Here is a 20040-nt window from a genome sequence, read left to right on the forward strand (position 1 = left end):
CAAGAGAAGGAAGAAACTTAGGATATGTACAAGGTCTTTGATCAGATGACTATGTCATGGTTGAGCATTACAAAGAACAAGAAACCTGAAAAATCGCAACTGGATTCCTGCCACTTTTATGGGAGAACCTGGACTGAGATTTCGGCTCACAGCTTTGGCCTGGTACAGTCCCTGCCATTGCAGGCATTTGGGGGGTAAACTAATGGAGAGGTACACACACATGCATGCATGCTCTCTCTCTAACACATACACAATTTCCTATTTAAAAATCTAGGTGGATACAGGTGCTATGACAAGGAAAGGCAGAAGAGAAATGTGGGGAAACTATATGGCAGTCTTTGAGACCCAATTCTGAATTAAGACTATTTGGATTTCATTTCTGTACTTAAGAACTGTGTGATCAGGTTAACTTTTTCATGGCTCATTGGCTTTATCAGAATAGGAAAAACAAAATCATTCACATCATGTTATACTGAGGATTAAATAAGACAATAAATGTAAAATGCTTAGCGTTCTGAGTATATGGCATGGTGTAGTCATTCAATAAAGACTAATTAGTGCTGTGAGAGGAGGTTAGAAGCAAAATTTCAGACATGCTGGTTCAAAGGAAATTGTAAACATCCAGGTACAACAGCAGGTAGGCTAAGGAAGCAGGTCTATAACATTTTGGCATCAGAGTGTGTTTAGATGCTATTAAACACATGAAAGACAATGGGCTTGTTCATTGAGGAGATACTGTGGATAAACACTGACAGGAATTTTAGAAGGTGCTGATCAACTTCTGCTGACCAGTACTAACACTGTGCTTAGCACAAACCCACAAAGACAACAACCTGCATGATGGTATGCTTTCCAGTTGTCCCTGCTCTTCAAAATATAAGAGAAAGGACCTGCAAGTTCAATTCAGCTTCAGAAATGTAGAAAGTGAGTGTGGACAAAGAAATAAAAGCAAAGTCTGAATTTCAACAAACTTCAAAGCAAATTCATTACTCAGCCAAATAAACTGAAGTCATACCTTCCGCTCAGAAGATATGGTAAGTTTTATCTAAGTTCATATGTACAGTTCAACACTTTAAAAATGTCACAGGGTTGTATAATGGATCATTATCATTCAACTGTAATCAACAGAAGAGGGTCCTGAATGCATATAGTAAACTGCATTTCTAGTGGTCTGAAGTTATCTATCAAAACCTCATTTAGATCTGTCTTAATTGCATACTTACTTCAAGATGTCATTCTTAAGTCAGAAGCAATTTTTAAAAAATGAATACTCTGATTCATTCTGCATATTACAGATAGTATTAACACTTTGAAAAGCCAGATAAATACTGTCACATATCTATAAGGCTAGATCAATTAGGAGCCATTTTATTGAGTGCCTAGCCTGTAAAGCAGACATGGCAAAATTACAATATGATAGAAGAGAAAGTCATAGTTTTAATAGAGTCCAGTTTTAAAGACTATATACAAGAAACCACTCAGTAACAGAATACAATGGTATATAGCAGGTGCTAAAGAAGTTTAGAACAATAAATGTAGGCTTTTCAACTATTTGAAAAGCCTGCATCTAGGAAAACTACCATATCAATACAACAAAATTTAAAATTCAATGAATGTGACAAAGATAAATATTGATGAACCAAGAAGCCTCTCTCTTCCTCATATATCTAAGAGTCAAAAGTATAGCAAAAAAGTTAAATATTATATAAAAATGTAAACTATAAAATTGGGATATAATTTTAAGCAGTATGGGAATATTATGTCTATATAGAGATAACTTATGCAATATGTTATTGTTCATTGCAATGAACGTGTAAAATGGGACAGTACCCTTAGGAAGGTGACCAACTCGCTCATTTGCCCAGAACATCCAAGTTTTAGCCTTGCCTATTGAGTAACATCTCAGGTCTGGGGAAACTGGGATATCTGATAACCTCTATAAACAATATAATGGTTCTCATGCCTAGATAGTTTTTTTGAAGAATCTCAAAAAAATTATGCTAGTGGAATTCTGTCATAACAAAGCACAATTCTGTTACATTTTTCATTTCAGCATGACCTACAAATTCAAAGAGGAGAAAAATCAATTTGAGAGAAAACACTCGTCATTTAGGGCTCTAGATCATAACACTGAGACTACATACTGGGACAAAGGAAGAGGGAGAAGTAAGAGAGTTCTCAGTGCCCACTCTTTTAACCCCCAGAATCATTAGCAAACTCTCCAAGTCATCCCCTCCACTGACTCGTACAAATGGAAGACATTTCCATCTTCCTACACAAGCTTCCTAACAATCCTACTGTTTTTCCCTACTTGACTTCATAGCCTCAGCATCTATGCCAACAGCTCACCAGCCTTGTATCCTATTGATCTCCATTCTGCTCACTAGCACAAATGATACCATCCCAGACTTGATGGGCATGGTGCACTCTACTCTTGGAGTATTTGTCCCCTTAACTCAGGGACTCCAGCCCCTCAGCTCTTCTTCCTACTAGCACCAACTGGCATTACCATTACTACTTTACATTTCAACTCATATTTTCACATAAAGTACAGCAGAGAAATGGGATTAAATACAACTCTTGCCAATTTTACCATTATTAGCATTATTTTTCATTTGTATTAGCATTATTGTTTATTATTAGCAGTATTTATTATTTATTAGCATTATTTTTTAATATTGACATTATTTACTATTAGCATTAGCATTCATGTAATATTAGCATTATTTTTCATTTGCATTCCACATCCCATAAGGATACTCTTTCTAGGATCTGTTTCTAAGCACTGTGCCTTTGCTCTGTATCTTCAAATAAAGTTTGTATTAAGTTCTCAATGTATCCTTTCAACTGCTTGGGATAGAAGCTAGCTGACTTCTCATAAAGCTCTATTGTTCACACTGATCTTTATAAATATCACTAGTAATCAACTTAAACCCCAAACACTGGAATATCACCCTCCCAATAATTTTCAAGTATGCCACCGAGTAAAAAAGAACATCTGTACACTCTACCATTCCAGCGACCTGCAATATCTGCCAAAGGGCAAATAGAGTTTTCTTGTCACTAAATAATCTGCTTAACCCCAATACACAGAAATGTCACTGTCTAATAATTTACAAGCGTTCCACTAGGTGAAAAAGTGTACCACTTCCAAGCTGCACCATTCCAGTGATTTGAAAAGTACTTACACAAACTACCTTAAAATGAGTAAAAATGAAGATTTATGGGTACCTTTTTTTTTTTCCTAGATCATGAGAGAAAAAGAGAAAGGCAGCAGAGGCAGAGACAGAAGAGATATACAGAGAGCTCCCATTCCCTGAATCACTCCTTAAATGTCCATATTGGTCAGGGCCAGCAGCCAAGAACTCAATTCAGATCTCATCCAAGGGTCTGCATTGGCAGAAAATATGGTAATTGGGAGCCAAAGCCTGAAGTCAAATCTATGAGACATGAGCATCTTACCACTGGGCCAAACACCTATCCCTATGGTACATTTTAACCTGTCTACAGGTTGAGTGTTAATTATTTTTTAAAAGGTTTATTTATTTTTTTGAAAGGCAGAGTTAGAGAGAGAGAGAGAAAAAAAAAAAAAAAAAGAAACAGAGTCAGATTTCCACCCACTAGTTCACTCCCCAAGTGGCCACAACAGCCAGGGCTGGGCCCAGCAAAAGCCAGCAGCTTTTTTCAACTCTCCCATGTGAGTGCAGGGGCCCAGGTGCTTGGGTCATACTCCTCTGCTTTCCTAGGCATATTAGCAGGGAGCTGGATCATAATTGGAGCAGCCAGAACACAAACTCGCACCCATATGGGATGCTGCCAGTGCAGCAGTGGCTTAACTCGCTACAATACAATGCTGGCCCTGGGTGTTTATTTCAACCTTATCACAGAATGCCTACCTTATCACAGAATCTAATAACCTCATCTTCCTCTTATCTACTTTTCTGTATTTTTCAGTCAATTTCAAAGTTCTTTTTAGTGTACAATATAAGAGTATGGCTCTGTCAGGGAGAATCACGAAAATTATTTTTTATGAGAAAAATGTATTTATCTTCAAAAATGCCAAATTTTAAGTCAGTATTAATATTCAATTTTTTAACTGACACATAGTAATTGTACATATTGATGGGTACAGTATGACATTTCAACACATGAATACAACATATAATGGGTAATTGGCATATCTAATACCAAAGACACTTATCATTTCTTTGTGTTGGTAACATTCAAAATCCTCTTCATAAACTATCTTGAAATATTCTATTAACTTGTCAACCACAGTTGCCCGATAGAACACTGTTAAGTTATTCTTCGTATACTACCACATCCCTGTATTAACCATACTCCCTCCTTTCTTTCCTCCCTTACACCTTTCCCAGGCTTTGGTAACCATAAGCGGTTCTCTACTTCTATGAAATCAACTGTTCACATCCTCATATGCGAAGTCTTCAAAAAGTCTGTTAAAATGTATATTATAAAGAAAATAGGTATGGATTTCAATTAATTTTTTTGCACCAAAACTCATCTCTTCAACTTTTTAAAAAAGATTTATTTATTGATTTGAAAGGCAGAGTCACACAGAGAGAGGGAGACAGAGAGAAAGATCCATCCACCGGTTTACTTCTCAAACACCCACAATAGCCAGGGCTTGGCCAGGCCCAAGCCAGGAGCCTGAAGCTTCCTCCAGGTCTCCTGCATGGGTGTAGGGGACCAAGCACTTGGGCCATCCTTTGCTGCTTTCACTGCCCATTAGCTGGGAGCTGGGCTTGAAGTAGCCAGGACTAGTATCAACATCCATATGGGATGCCAATACTACAGGTGGTGGCTTAACCCACTATGCTACAATATCGGCCCCCAAACTCACCTCTTAATACCATTTTCCACAACTTATTTAACTAGTCTTGTATATATGAGAATAAGGATTTGTCTGAGGCTGATTTATTTCACTTAGCATAATGTCCTCTACTCCTATCCATGTTGTTGCAAATGACAGAATTTCAATCCTTTCTATGGCTGAATAATATTCCATTGTTTATTTTCAGTATCCATTCCTCTATCAATGGGTACTTAATTCATTCCATATGTTGGCTATTGTGAATAAAGCTATAATAAATATAAGTGAAGATGTCTGTTCAACATACTGATTTTAATTCCTTTGAATATAGATTCAAATACCCAGTAGAGGAATGAGTTGTAGTTTTCTGAGAAATACCATACTATTTCCATTACATTCCCATCAACAGTGTATAGGGGTTTCCCTTTCTCCACATCCTTGCCAGCATGTGTTATTTTTTCTCTTTTGAAAAAATGTATTTGAGAGGCAGAGACAGACAGACAGGCAGAAAACACAGGCTCCCATCTGCTTGTTCATCCTCCAAGTGTCCACAATGGTAAGGACTAGGGACTGGGCAACAGCCAGGAACTCAATCCAAGACTCCCAAACGGGTGGCAAGAACCCAACTTCTCACGTCATCACCTGCTGCCTCCCAGCATCTGCATTGCCAAGAATCTGCAACATGAGCCAGAGCTGAGAATCAAACTCAGACACTCTCATAGAAGATGTAGATGTCTTAACCAGCATCTTAACAAGCTGATGTTCACCCCAGTTTTTCTTTTTTCATAAAAGTCAGTCTGAGGTAAGATATCTTATTGTTGTTCTGATTTACATTTCCTTAATTCTTAGTTATGCTGACCAATGTTTTCATAAACATCTTGGCCATTTGTAAATCATCTTTAGAGAAATTCTATTCAGGTCATTTTTCTACTTTTAAATCAGCTAATTTTTTTCTGTTGAGTTCCTTTTAAGTTCAGGAAATTAATCTTTTGTCAAACGAATACTTCACAAATGTTTTCTCCCACTCTGTAGGTTGTCTCCTTACTGTTCATTGTTTCCTTTGCTTTTTCATTTGATTTACGCCAACTGACCAATCTTTACATTTGTTTCCTGTGGTTTTGAGACCTGGTCCAAAAAAAAAAAAAAAAAAAAAAAAATCTTTGCCCACAACAATGTTCTGTTTCTCCCTATCTTTTCTTCTTCCTGTTTCATATCTTGGGTCCTACATTTAATTCTCTGATTCCTTTTGAGTTAATTTTGTGTAAGGTCAAAGAGAGAGAGAGAGAGAGATCTAGTTTCATGATTTTGCATTTGGATGTCCAAGTTTCCCAGTACCACTGATTGAAGAGAATAGAATCTCTGTTCTCCAACATATGATCTTGCGGTATCTGTCAAAAATCAAGTTGGTTGTAAATAAACACTTACTTCTGGATTCTCTATTCCGTCCCATCTGTCTACATGTCTGTGTTTATGCCAGTTCCATGCTACTTTGGGTACCATTACTTTGCAGTAAGTTTGAAGTCAGGTACTGACTCCAGCTTTGTTCCTTTCACTCTGGATTGCTTTGACTTATCAGGCTTTTATGGCACCACACAAATTTTAGTGTTTTTTTTTTTTCTATTTCTGTGAAAAATGTTATCAGTATTTTGATGGGAATTACATTGATCTGTAAATCATTTTGGATAGAATGGACATTTTAACTATATTAATTCTCCCAATCCATAAACATATATTGCTTTCCATTTTTGTGTGCATTCTCTTCAATTGGTTACATCAGTGTTTAGTAATTTTCTTTAATTTTTTTCTCCCCAAAGAAACTTTTTATAAATGAGTACAAATTTCCTAAGTACAACTTTAGGAATATAGTGATTCTTCCCACCATACCCACCCTTCCTCCCTAACTCCACCCCACCTCCTCTCTCTTCCACTCCCTATCCCATTCTCCCTTAAGATTATCAATAATCTTTAAACACAAACACCAACTCTATACTAAGTAAAGATTTCAACAATTTGCACAGGTGCACACACACACAAACTAGGAACAAGTTTTACAGTTAATTCTCCTAACTCATAGAGGACAGAGGTCCTTCATGGGAAGTAAGTGCACAGTGACTATTGTTGTTAATTTAACAATTAACACTCTTATGTATGACGTCAATGATCACCTAAGTCTTAGATGAGCTGACAAGGCTATGGAAGCCTGGGTTGAGTTTTTTTCTCTTAGGACTTGGAATATATCTTATCATTCTCTCCTTACCTGTAGAGTTTCTGATGAGAAGTCTGCAGTGAGTCTAATTAGGTTTCCTCTGAATATGATTTGGCATTTCTCTCATGCACATTTTAGGATCTTTATGCTTTACTGTCAGGAGTTTTACTATAATGTATCATGGTGAAGATCTTTTCTGGTTGTGTCTACTGGGAGTTCTGTGCACTTCCTGTACTTGGATGTCTCTTTCTTTCTCCAGATTGGGGAAGTGTTCTGTTATTACTTCATTAAGAAGTCCTTCTAATCTCTCTTTCCACGCTTTCTGAAACTCCTAGGATCCATATGTTGGGTCATTTGACAGTATCTTGTGGATTTCCAACCATGTTTTTTTAGTTTTCTAATTTCTTTTTATTTTTTTTGGTCTAATTGTAATATTTACAGAAGTCTTTTAGCCCTGATATTCTTTCTTCTGTCTCACCTATTCTGTTGTTTAGGCTTTCCACTGCATTATTTATTTGAACTATGAATTCTTCATTTCTGGTATTTCATTCTGCCTTCTGTTTAATATCTCAATTTATTGGGAGAGCTTTTCATTTAGATGGTGCATTTGCTTCACAATGTTTCCAAGATGTATGTTCTGGATGTGGCCTGAGTTCTCTCTTCAGTATTCCAGGGTGGAGGAAGTATTCTATATAAGGCCCCCATGGGGTGTTTGTAGCTTTTCTCTCATTTTTTGGTTGGAGGGTGTTCACTTCTGTTAGTGTGACCTGCCCTTTTCTTCACAGTTTTGGGATGCCCTATTGTTAGACTCTGGTGTGTTCAGGGTTATATCACCCTGCTTAACAAACTGCACCTCTAATCTGTAGAGAATTTTTCACGGTGAGGTTTCCCTCTGTTATGAGCTGCTATTTGTCTGTGTGTTGCAAGCGGAAGCATGGAGCCCTGCCTACTGGAGCCTGGCTCATTTTCCTATGGTGGATGGAGCAGGTTTGAGCTTTCAATATTCATGACTTCTCCTTGTTGCACAGCTTGCGTGGTGGGAAAGAAATTCTTCTGAAATGTTGTGGTCCTCGTTCCTGGGTAGGGATGTGTGGTGAGGTGGCCCCTGCAATTGATGGGCCTGTGGGTGAGAGGCAAAGGTGGCAGTCCCCTGCTTAGATTAAAAAAATGTAAACAACCAAGATGGCTTCTCCCATCCAGCTGCAGGTCCAGGATTGGGGGAAAGGGAAGTGGGGGGTAGTGCGAGACCTCTTTTCCTCTATATCTTCTTTTTTCCCGTGTGGAACGTCAAAAGCAGTTCGCCAATTTCTCCCTCTCTGTGCTATTTGCAGTTCCATAGACCCGCGATGTCTCCTCTCACCTGGTCTGCTCAGGGCTGACGCCAACCTCTCTGGTCCAAGCCTCTCCCTTCCCTTATTTGCTCTTTCAGAGTGGACCTGCCCAGTCTCTGTTGCTCTCCTGGCTTCCTGTCAAGGATTTCCCCCAGCTCTATCTCCAGTATATATCTTCTCCCTTTTTTAACTATCTATTTTGTCCTGCATGACTCAGATCATCCTGTTGCTATAAATATCTTGGGGCCTAACGGTAATTTTCACAGTAGAGATCATTCACTTCCTTAAATTTCTATCTAGGCATTTTATTTATTTTTATAATTATTATGAATGAAATTACTTTCTTTCTCAGCAATTTCATTATTTGTATATTAAAAAAAACTATTGACTTTTGGTGATTTGGTATCTTGCAACTAAAATGAATTCATTTGTCAGTTCTAGCCATTTTTTGGTGGAGTCTTTAGGTTTTCCTTATTAGAAAATCATGTCGTCTGCAAAAAGAGGAAAGTTTGACTTTCAGCTTTTGTATCTGGATGTTGTTTATTTCTTTCTCTTGCCTAACTGCTCTAAGATTTCCAATACATATTGAATAACAGTGGTGAAAGTGGAAATCCTTGTCTTGGTCCTGATGCTTTCAACTTTTCCTAGTTAGTATGATCTAAGCTGTGGGTATTATGTTGAAGTACATTTTTTCTGTATCTAATTTTTATCAAAAGGATTTTTATCAAGAATGCATGTTGAATTTTACTGAATGTTTTTCCTGTGCCTATTGAGGTGGTCACTTAGTTTTTATATTTCATTCTGTTTTTATGACAAATTGTATTTACCTACTTGTGTATGCTAAACCATTCTTACATTCTAGGATAAATCCCACTTTATCATGTTGTATCTTCATATGGATGTGCAGTTACATTCAACTTGCTAGTATTTGGTAGAGAACTTCTGCACTTAAGTTCATCAAGGATACTGGTCCGTAACTATTTGTTGTGTCCTTGTCTAGTTTTTACTTTCAGGGTAATGCTGGCCTTGTAAAATGAGTTTAGAAGGATTCTTTTCCTATCAATATTGTAACAATATGAAAATTAGTGCTAGTTTTTCTTTAAAAGTTTGGTAAAATTCAGCAGTGAAGTTATCCAGTCCTACACTTTTGTTGGGAGATTTTAAAAAAGGTGGGTGGTGGGGGGAGAGTGATAGGATCGGGGTTGGCGCTGTGGCGTAGCAGGTAAAGCTGCCGCCTGCAGTGCTGGCATCCCAAATGAGCACCAGTTCATGTCCCGGCTGCTCCACTTCTGATCCAACTCTCTGCTATGGCCTGGGAATGCAGTAAAAAATGGCCCAAGTCCTTGGGCCCCTGCACCTGCGTAAGAGACCCAGAAGAAGCTCCTGGCTTCGGATTGGCGCAGCTCCGGCTGCTGCGACCATCTGGGGAATAAACCAGCAGATGGAAGACCTCCCTCTCTCTCTCTCTCTGCCTCTCCTCTCTCTCTATGTAACTCTGACTTTCTTTAAAAAAAAAAAAAAGAGTGATAGAGTCAGAGTGGAGAAAGGTATCTTCATATCTTTCATCCAGTGGTTAACTTCTCAAATGCCCACAACAGCCAGGCTGGGTCAGGCTAAAGCCAGGAGTGTAGGACACCATCCAGGTCTCTCATGTGGGCAGCAGAGACCCAAGTACTCGAGCCATCATCTGCTGCTTCCCAGAGTAGACACTTGCAGGAAGTGGGAGTAGACAAAGGATAGCCAGAATTCAAACCAGGCATTCCTCCATGGGATGAGAGTAACCCAAATGGAACTTACCCTCTGTACCACATACCTGCCCCCACTGCTGGCTTTCGTTTTTTCATTTTGATGGCATATCTCCTCCATTCTTTGGTTTTTGGTTTGTCATTACTATTGAAGTAAGTTTCTTGTAGGCAGCATTATCATTAGGCCCTCTTTATCCATTCTGCCAGCCTATATCTTTTAACTGGGGAATTCAATCCATTTACGTTCAAGATTAACAATAAGTAGACAAGCTTCTGTCATTCTATTAAATTTTCCAATTATTCTATATGGCCTTTGTTCCTTTTCTCTTGCTTATCTTTGCCATTTGGCAGATTTCTACATTGGAAGGGTATTATTTTTTATACAGCTCTATTTGTTCACCTCTACACAATTTCATTAATTTTCCCTCAGAACTTTTGTCCTGTTCTCACTTATCCTCTAACATTTACTTCTTTTCCAGCAACATAAGTTTGGGCCTTTCTGTTTTTTTCCATATATACCTCACATCCCCCTTTTCATAAATTTGTTCTTACTCTATTTTTCACTCCCCTGCCTTTCTTGCGTACAATGAGTTTATATTAAACTGTATCTTTAGAATTTTATTCCTCTCAAACAACTTCAAACATTCCTCTGCCTTACAATGAGCTATCTCAAAATATGTCAACAATAACAACAAAAACAAAATCCTTATGCTAAAATGCACCAAAAGAAAAAAAACTCACGATTTTAATTTCCTAAGAACCAGGCATCTACCTCTGCATTTCCTTTATTGTCAAATCTAACCATTTCCAAACTCTTTGAATGCCTTGCTCTCAAAATAACTCCACAACCAATCACTTACATATACATTTTCTTTTTCTTCTTCAAAGCAACAAACATTTGTATTGTTACAACGTGTCCCTAAATCTGTAACCAAAGCCCCACTGAATTTAACCTTATGCTTTCCCAAAGGATTATAACTTAACATTTGCAACTGCCGCCTGTTAATTTCTTTTTTAATTAATTTATTTATTTGAAAGAGTTACACAGAGAAAAGAGGAGAGGCAGAGAGAGAGAGGTCTTCCATCCGTTGGTTCACTCCTCCAGATGGTCACAACGGCCGGAACTGCACCAATCCAAAGCCAGGAGCTTCTTCCGCGTCTCCCACGTGGGTGCAGCGGCCCAAGGACTTGGGCCATCTACAACTGCTTTCCCAGGCCATAATGGAGAGCTGGAATAGTAAGTGGAGCAGCCAAGACTCAAACGAGTGCCCATATGGATGCTGGCACTGCAGGCGGTGGCTTTACTCACTACGCCACAGCGCTGGCCCTTCATTAATTTCCTACAATTTACTACTTCATGGTTCTCCATACTCAATTTACTTTCTTCACAGAAATTCAAGACAAATAATTAGTCAAAGTATTTAACTTAATTTTCTTCTCATTCTAATTCTATTCAATTTTTGACTCGAGTACTTAAAATTCCTTCTACTTCCTTGCCTTCTATTTAGCTCTGCATCTCAGCAATGCTCCAGTCACAGGAAAAAACATGATCAGAGCCAATTTAACATCTATTTTAAAGAAATTTATTTAGGGGCAGTGCTGTGGGACGGTGGGTTAAGCTGCTGTCTACAAAGTCAGCATCCCATACAGGTGCCGGTTTGAGTTTTGTCCATTCTACTCTTGATCCAGCTCTCAGTTAACACACCTGGGAAAGCAGAGGAAGAGGGCCCAAGTCCTTGGGCCCCTGCATCCACATGGGAGACCCAAATTAAGCTTCTGGCTCCTGGCTTTGGCTGGCTTGACCCATTTGAACATTTGGGGAGTGAATCAGGAATTGAGAGTCAGTCTCTTTCAGTCAGTCTGTATGTCTATCTCTCCCCCGTTCTCTGTAATTCTGACTTTCAAATAAATAAATACATCTTTTTAAAAAATGTTTATTTGAAAGGCAGACAGAGCTAGATCTCCTATCTGGGCACTCTCTAAATGCCCAGGGCAACAAAAGATGGTCGAAGCCACAGCCAAGAGACAGGGATTTAATCCAGGCCTCTCACTTGGATAGCAAAAACCTAAGTGCTTGGGCCATCATCTGCTGCCTCACAGGGTGCACAGTAGCAGAAAACCAGGATGAAGAGCACAGCTGGGACTCAAACCCAGGCATTCCAAAATGCATACCAAGTGGTGGCCTAACTACTATGCCAAATGCCCATCCCCAATTTACTTTTCTTACTAAAGTGCTTGCACCAGTTAAATGAAAAGTAGTTACAATTACATACTCAATATAAAACCAAACATCCATCCTTTCAAACAAAATGTTTTATATAAACTTTGAGCCAGCAAAATTTACAGCCTTCTTGTCTATACACATTGAACATCCATTCCCAAGAAAGTAATGAATTAATAAACTTTGCACAGAAGACTAGACATTGGAATAGCAGTAACCATGACATACCAAAAGTACAGACAAGTCCATAAGACCAAATATCAGGATATTTCTATTCTGTGCTGACAAGAGTACTAGTTTTGCTCTTTTCCAAGTCAGAGGTTAGCAATTAAAAGAAAATCATATTCATTACAAACTTAAACATCTGGTAATGTCAGAAGTTAAAAGAAATACAAGAAATTTAGAATGTAAAACTCTTCAACAACATTTAGTAACGTTAGAATTTATAAGAAATTTGAGTTGAGTTCTGTCAACAACTAAACTTTCACTGATAAACAGACTTCCAAAGTCCAATTGATGGCTCAATTATTTCCAATACGGTAAATAAAAGGGAACTAACAAATAATTGAAATTAGGAAACTGCCATTTGCCACGGTCTGACTTGAATTTGGTTTTCAACTTGTTTCCACAATTAACTTAAGAAGCAGCCTAACAGTAGTTAAGAACAAATTCTGCAGCCAGGCTGCTTGGGTTCAAAATCCTGCTCCACTTGACTACATCGGACTTCTGGTAAGCTTCTTTACAGCATAGACCTCAGTTTTTACATCCATGGAAATGATAATAAAGAATGAGCTCCAAAATTTGGAACTGAGCATTGACTTGATGACACAAGTAGAAAGTACCACACCTGACCTCATATGACAGGCCAAAGTGAAAATGCAGGCACAGGGACAGGTGTTGTGTGCACCATTTAGGCCAGCACTTGGGACACCCCCATCCTGTATTGGAGTGTCTGGGTTTGAGTCCTGCTTCCACTCTCTTTCCGTTTTATAGACTGTACCATTCGACACTTGTGAATATGAGACAACTAGATCTATAACTAAGTTCATTGTAATTGCCTCTCTTAACACCTTCCAAGTGAGATTAATATTACGTATAAGCACTTCATTAACTATAAAATGCTACATAAATACTAAATTATTAAGAATATGAAGAATATGAGAAAATACTATTATTGAATAATATTAAATATAAGGGACAACAATTTTCAAAAATGAAAATTAAGTATTTATAGAAAGAATAGCCCTGCTGTATTTATGTGATTTTATTAATTCTTCTGAACACTTAGGTTACCCTTTTTTTTTTTAAACTTTTTTACTTTTTAACTTTTTAAACTTCTTTGCTTTCTAGGACGCTCATCCTATCTATCACATATCATATGTAATGACAATGTTTATAAAAACCCACTACATACAACCCTGCATAGTATTAAGTCTTTGAAAATGAAATATTTATTTCCCAAGCTATGTACCTAGAATACTCTGCCCCCCTCACCTATGCCCTCTTCTCTGGTCACCTAACAAATTTGGAGCTGACATTTTATAAAACACAAGCAGGGTGGGGAATGTGGGGGTGGGAAATCATTTGACAAACAGACTTCTTAAAAGAACAGCCAAACTTCTCACCTCTTACCCACCCTCTACCCTTGGGATTTGGTTGCTACCCTGACCACTTAACTGAAGTACCTCGGGTCTTCTTCCATAGACAACAGACCCATTAATGGCTTAAAATTATTTCATTGAAAATACTGCATATTTCATAAAAACATAAATAGTAGCAAACCATCCATAACTGTACCTGCCTGTTTCATTTTTATACATTATTTTCCTCAAATATATGTTTTTTACAAAGGTGCAATCTTAGTATCATTTTATCTTCTACCACCCACTCCCATTACAGTATAAACTACCAATTACAAACCTGATGAACCTGCTGGCTAACATCAGAGCATAACATCATCATGCTCAAAGACGTGAAAAACCTAAGTTTGGCAATATTCTAAAAGGCCACAAGATGGTGATGTTGCTCTATAAAAAGAATTATTTTCATACATGAAAATACTGTATACCAACTACCTAAAAATCAAATAGCTGAACTCCACTGCTAGAAAGGAAATTTTAAAAATCCTGTATTTTGTTTAATAGAAAAAAAATCACTGAGGAAATAAAATATTCATCAAATTTAGCAGCAACTATTCCAATTTTTAATCTAAACAGCAATGCTTCTTAAAAACAAAACAAAAACATAAGACTTCAGCAGCATTACTATGTGTTAGCACATTGTTCTTTCCTTCTCCGCCTGCTCCACAGTCCTCACATATCATAGTAAAAGCCTGAAATTATTTATCTTGCATTGGCAAACATATTTTTCCCTCTTCTTGGTTGTTTTTATGTTTGGTTAGTTGGCTTTGTTTTTTTGGAGAGGCAGAGAGAGATTCATGGATAGAAGGAACTCCCATCCCTTAGTTCACTTCTTAAATGTCTGCAACAGGCAGGGTCCCAAGCGAAAAACTCAACGCAGGTTTCCCATGGGTGGCTGAAACCCAATCACTTGAACCATGACTACTGCCCCCAGCAGGAAGCTGGAGTCTGGCACTCGGCGCTTCAAAATGGGACACAGACCTCTTATCCAGTGTCTTAACCTATAGGCCAAATGCCCACCCCTATTTTGTATCATAACTGCTCAGTCAAAATCCACCCCTATTTATCTTAGTTTTAAGATGAATCGGGGAGGGGGAGTGACATTGTGGCATAGAGAGCAAAGCCTCCACCTGCAGCACTGTCATCCCATATGGGTGCTGGTTCATGTCCCAGATGCTCCACCTCTGACCCAGCTCTCTGCTATGGCCTAGGAAAGCAGTGGAAGATGGCCCAAGTTCTTGGAACCCTGCACCTGCATGGGAGACCCGAAGAAGCTCCTGGCTCCTCGCTTCGGATCAGCTCAGGTCCAGCAGTTGCAGCCATATGGAAAGTAAACAGAGGATGCAAGAACTCACTCTCTCTCCCCCTGCCTCTGCCTCTCTGTAACTCTGCCTTTCAAATAAAATGAATAAATATTTTAAAAGAATTCTGCTTAAAGAAAAAGAAGGTGATTCCTAAGGGGCCAGCACTGTGGCATTGATGGTAAGTTAAGCCTCCACCTATGGTGCCTACAATCCCCTATGGGCACTGGTTCATGTTCCAGTTCCTCCTCTTTTGATCCAGCTCCCTGCTAGTGACCTGAGAAACAGAAGATGGCCCAAGTGCTTGGAGACCCAGAAGAAGCTCCTGGCTCCTAGCTTCGGATCAGCTAAGCTCCAGGCATAGAGGCCATTTGGGGAATGAACCAGTGGAGGGAAAACCTTTCTGTCTTCCCCTCTCTGTAACTCTATCTTTCAAATAAATAAATAAAATCATAAAATTTTTAAAGAGAAAAAAAGATCACTTCTATTTTTCTGTCTTAAAAGAACTGATAATAAAATCTAGTCACATCAACAAAGGATAATCATACCTAAATGATATCAATATTGAGGATGAGGAGGCTTCTTTTCTAACTTGCTATAATTACTCAATTTTTTTTTATAGTAGGCTCTGTTGTGTTTACAATGAGAAAATAACAAAACTTTTAAAGCAAAATATTCATGATTTTGGAAATTTTTCCCTAGTGAACATCTGCAAAAATTAGTTTCACACAGCTGTGCTACCCAATGCCCCTTATAAAAATATAATTCAGGGGGGGCCAGTGCTATGGCACAGTGGGTTAACGCCCTAACCTGAAGAGCTGGCATCCCATATGGGCGCTAGTTCGGGTCCCGACTGCTCTACTTCTGAACCAGCTCTCTGCTATGGCCTGGGAAAGCAGTACAAGATGGCCCAAATCCTTGGGCCCCTGTACCCATGTAGGAGACCCAGAGGAAGCTCCTGGTTCCTAGCTTCAGATTGGCGCAGCTCCGGCCGTTACGGCCAACTGGGGAGTTGTACCATTGGATAGAAGACTTCTCTCTCTCTCTCTCTCTCTAGCTCTGACTTCCAAATAAATAAATAAGTCTATAAAATAAAATAAAATTAAAAAATATAAATCAGGGGCCAACGCTGTAGCGCAGTAGGTTAAGGCCCTGTCCTGCAGCACCAGCATCCCATATGGCTACCAGTTCGAGTTCCGGCTGCTCCACTTCCAATCCAGCTTCCTGCTCATGTACCTGGGGATGCAGTGGAAGATGGCCCAAGTCCTTGGGCTCCTGCACCCACTGTGGGAAACCTGGAAGAAGCTCCTGGCTCCAGGCTTTGGACCAGCTCAGCTCCAGTCATTTGGGGAATGAACAAGTAGATGGAAGATCTCTCTCTGTCTCTACTTCTCCCCGTAACTCTGTCTTTGAAATAAATAACTCTTTAAATACTAAACATATTAAAAATTAGGTTCCAAACTCACAGAGTGAACTTAAAGCAGCATATACAAAGAGAGAGCTATGTAAATACAGTAGCCTCTCTGTATTCTTGAGGGATATCCAAATCCATGGTGCTCAAGTCTTTATATAAAATGATATAGTATATCCACATAACCTATACACACCTTCCCATATGAGTCATACATTATAATGGATAAGTTATAATACTTAAAATAATGTAAATGCTATGTAAATAGCTGTTATACTCCTTTGTTCAGGGAATACTAATAACAAAGATCCATGCTTGTTCAGTAGAGATGCAATTGTTTTTTAGTATTTTTAATCTGAGGTTGGTTGAATCTAGAGATTTGTAACTCTTGTTTACAAAGAGCCAACTGAATCTGCTACATCTTATCAAGCCCCAAGAAACAGAGTCAGGAACCTTTGAAGCTGAAGCTAAGAGGCGATTATGAGGCTCAGGAACACAAAACTTCTTACTGTCAGGACAAAGCCAGGCCTGCTGACAAGCCCAGTACTCTTCTACACTGCACGAATCAACAAGATAGCACAACCCAAAGTGACGTTCACCCTCAAACATTTCCTAACAGTTTCTAAATACCAGGATTTAAAGAGCCATGGAGATTTCCTGAATCTTCAATTTCAAAGTGACAATTTCTAGTTTAAGAAAAGCATATGAAGGTAATGGAATATAAAAACTGTTTTGAGGGGCTGGCACTGTGGCATATGGGCACCAGTTCATGTCCCGGCTGCTTCTCTTCTGATTCGGCTCTCTGCTATGGCCTGGGAAAGCTGCAGAAGATGGCTCAAGTGCTTGGGCCCCCTGCATCCACATGGGAGACTCTCCCTATCGCTGTAACTCTACCTCTCAAATAAATAAATCTTTTGTTAAAAAAAAAAAAAGAGAGAGAGAGCATGAGAAGACAGAGAATACTGATCTTCCATCCTGAACAGTCAGGGCTGAGCCAGGCAAACCAAGGAGCCTGGAACCCCATCCAGGTCTCCCATTTGTGTGGCAGTGGCCCAAGCATTTGAGCCATCATCTGCTGCCTCCCAAGAGGCAGTAGCAGGAAGCTGGATCAGAAGTGGAACAGCCAGGACTCAATCTGGCAATGAGATATGGGTGTGGGTATCTCAAGCAGCGGCTTCACCTGCTTTAACACAAGGCCCACCCCTGGGTCTCAGTACTATTTTCTGTAAAATGAAAACACCAATCCTAAACTAATGTAGTTTGTGTATATAGGGTGGTATTAACACAAGAAAACGGAAATTCTTTTTTAGATTTATGAATACAGAAGGTGCCCATTAAGTGTCAGCTCCCTAAATCCTGGCCTCACTCACAACCACCATTCATACCACACTATATTACTCTGAGGCACACAGACTCCAATCATTTTCTCCCATGCTTCCACAACAATACAGGGGACAGCAGGTTAGGAAAGGCACAGTCACTCTGCACAATGACATACAGAAAACCCTCCATACCTACTGTAAGGAGACAAGCATTACACTTAAGCATTCCTTAAGAGGAAGACAGGAATGCCACATTTTTTGTTACACAGACACAATTTCAAGATATTTTAAAGACAGTCAAGAAACAGATACACAATTTTGATTTGCTACCTACAGACACTCTTCCTAAGAATGTTAAAGTATACTGTAAAGTATAAACTTTCATCAAATCTTCCTCATTCTCAAAGGAAAATAATAGAATCCAAAAAACATGGAAACTCGCTAAAATGAGATAACCAATTAAACAGCTAGAACTCAACTCCTGGAATAATACAATCCTTCTCAAATTGAAAATACAGTACAAATACAAGGATCCTTAACCCACAAATCCAAAACACAAAAACAATGTAAAAACTGAAAAATCTTTTCTAATTCATTTGGTAGCAGAAACTGAATTGACCTGACTCATTTAGCAGCAAAATCTGACATGTCATATGGCTATTTATGTTCTTTTTGATCCACATTTACAAACATTTGAACAAAGTACAGGTACTGCTACAGACTTCATGGGGTTTTATGTTACACAGAATACTCTGGAATGTATTATCTTTTAAAATTATAGAACATTCTGAGACAATCTAACATCAATGCATGATAAGGCATTAAAACCATCCTTAGGACACATATTTGGCCTATCCGTTAAGATGCTGGTTAGGATGCCATTGTCCCATATAGGAAATGTCTGCATTTAATTCTCAATTTTGAGTCTCAATTCCAGCTTCCTTTTATGCCCACCCCAGGAAGCAGCAGGTGATGAGTCAGATGGATGGGTCTCCACCACCCACTTGGGAGAGCAGGAGTTTCCAGCTCCTGGCTTCAGTCCAGCTCAGTCCTGGCCATTGCCAGAATTTTTAGAATGAAATAGCAGATAAGAGTGTTTTTTCTCTCTCTCTCATTCTGTCTCTCCACCTCCCAAATAAAAAAATGAAAAATAAGTAAAAACTTGTCCTAGTGAACACTTACTGACTATCAAGAACCAGTTTTAAATCGCACGCAATTAGGTAGTATCAGCTTACTGTACATATTAATTTCCAGTTTACATATAAAACTAGGGCTTAAACTCAGGTTCACTTCACCACCATCACTCAGTCAATAACCGAGTTCCAGATCGTAAATCTAAATCTGTTGTACTTTATTTAAGGCTTAACCTCTTAAGACAATACAAGATAAAGCTTAAATTAAAAAGAAAGTTTTAAAGCAAGCCATAATCACAAAAACGTTTAACCTAGAAAGACGAAATTCTCAAATACAATGTACACTTTGCATTCTGAACATTTACATCTAAACATCAACATCACACATAGTTTCACAAGTCACAGAACAAAGAGATGGTCTATTGTTTTTATCAGAAAAGAATGGGCTCATAAAGACACAAAACAAACACAAAAATAGGCTCCTCAAACAGAAATGTCGACTAATCCTTTCCACTCAGAATCATAGGTTCAGCATCTTTTTACCACAAAATGTACTAACATGGTAACCAATATTTATATCAACTATATCAACCATAATTTTACTTTTTCGCTTGTTTTTTTAGTAATGGCCCACAATTTAAAGATCTGCTCTTCTTATGACAGCTTTAATCAGATTCTAGGTTCCTATTGGTAAGAGGCTGAGAAGGGTTCAACACAGGCTATCATCACACCACCCTAAGCAAATTAGAGATTAGTCTGAAGCTTTTTTTTCATTCATTTAAAGTTTAAACCTTTTCTCATGACTTTTTTCCCAAGTCAATGCCCTTATGCTAAGCAGTGGCTTTCCCAAAAGGAAGCCAAATTACTTTCTACCCTAAAGACCAAATTTCAAATCTGAA

The 20040-nt window shown here is 38.6% G+C and overlaps 1 protein-coding gene across 3 annotated transcripts in view; it reads right to left on the reverse strand.

Moving 5' to 3' along the window:
* Positions 1-20040, reverse strand: part of WWP1 (WW domain containing E3 ubiquitin protein ligase 1) — a 139659-nt gene that overhangs the window by 108709 nt on the left and 10910 nt on the right. The gene's annotated exons all lie outside the window — the stretch shown is intronic.

This window comes from Lepus europaeus, chromosome 4 (assembly GCF_033115175.1).
Source record: "Lepus europaeus isolate LE1 chromosome 4, mLepTim1.pri, whole genome shotgun sequence".
Lineage (NCBI taxonomy): Eukaryota > Metazoa > Chordata > Mammalia > Lagomorpha > Leporidae > Lepus > Lepus europaeus.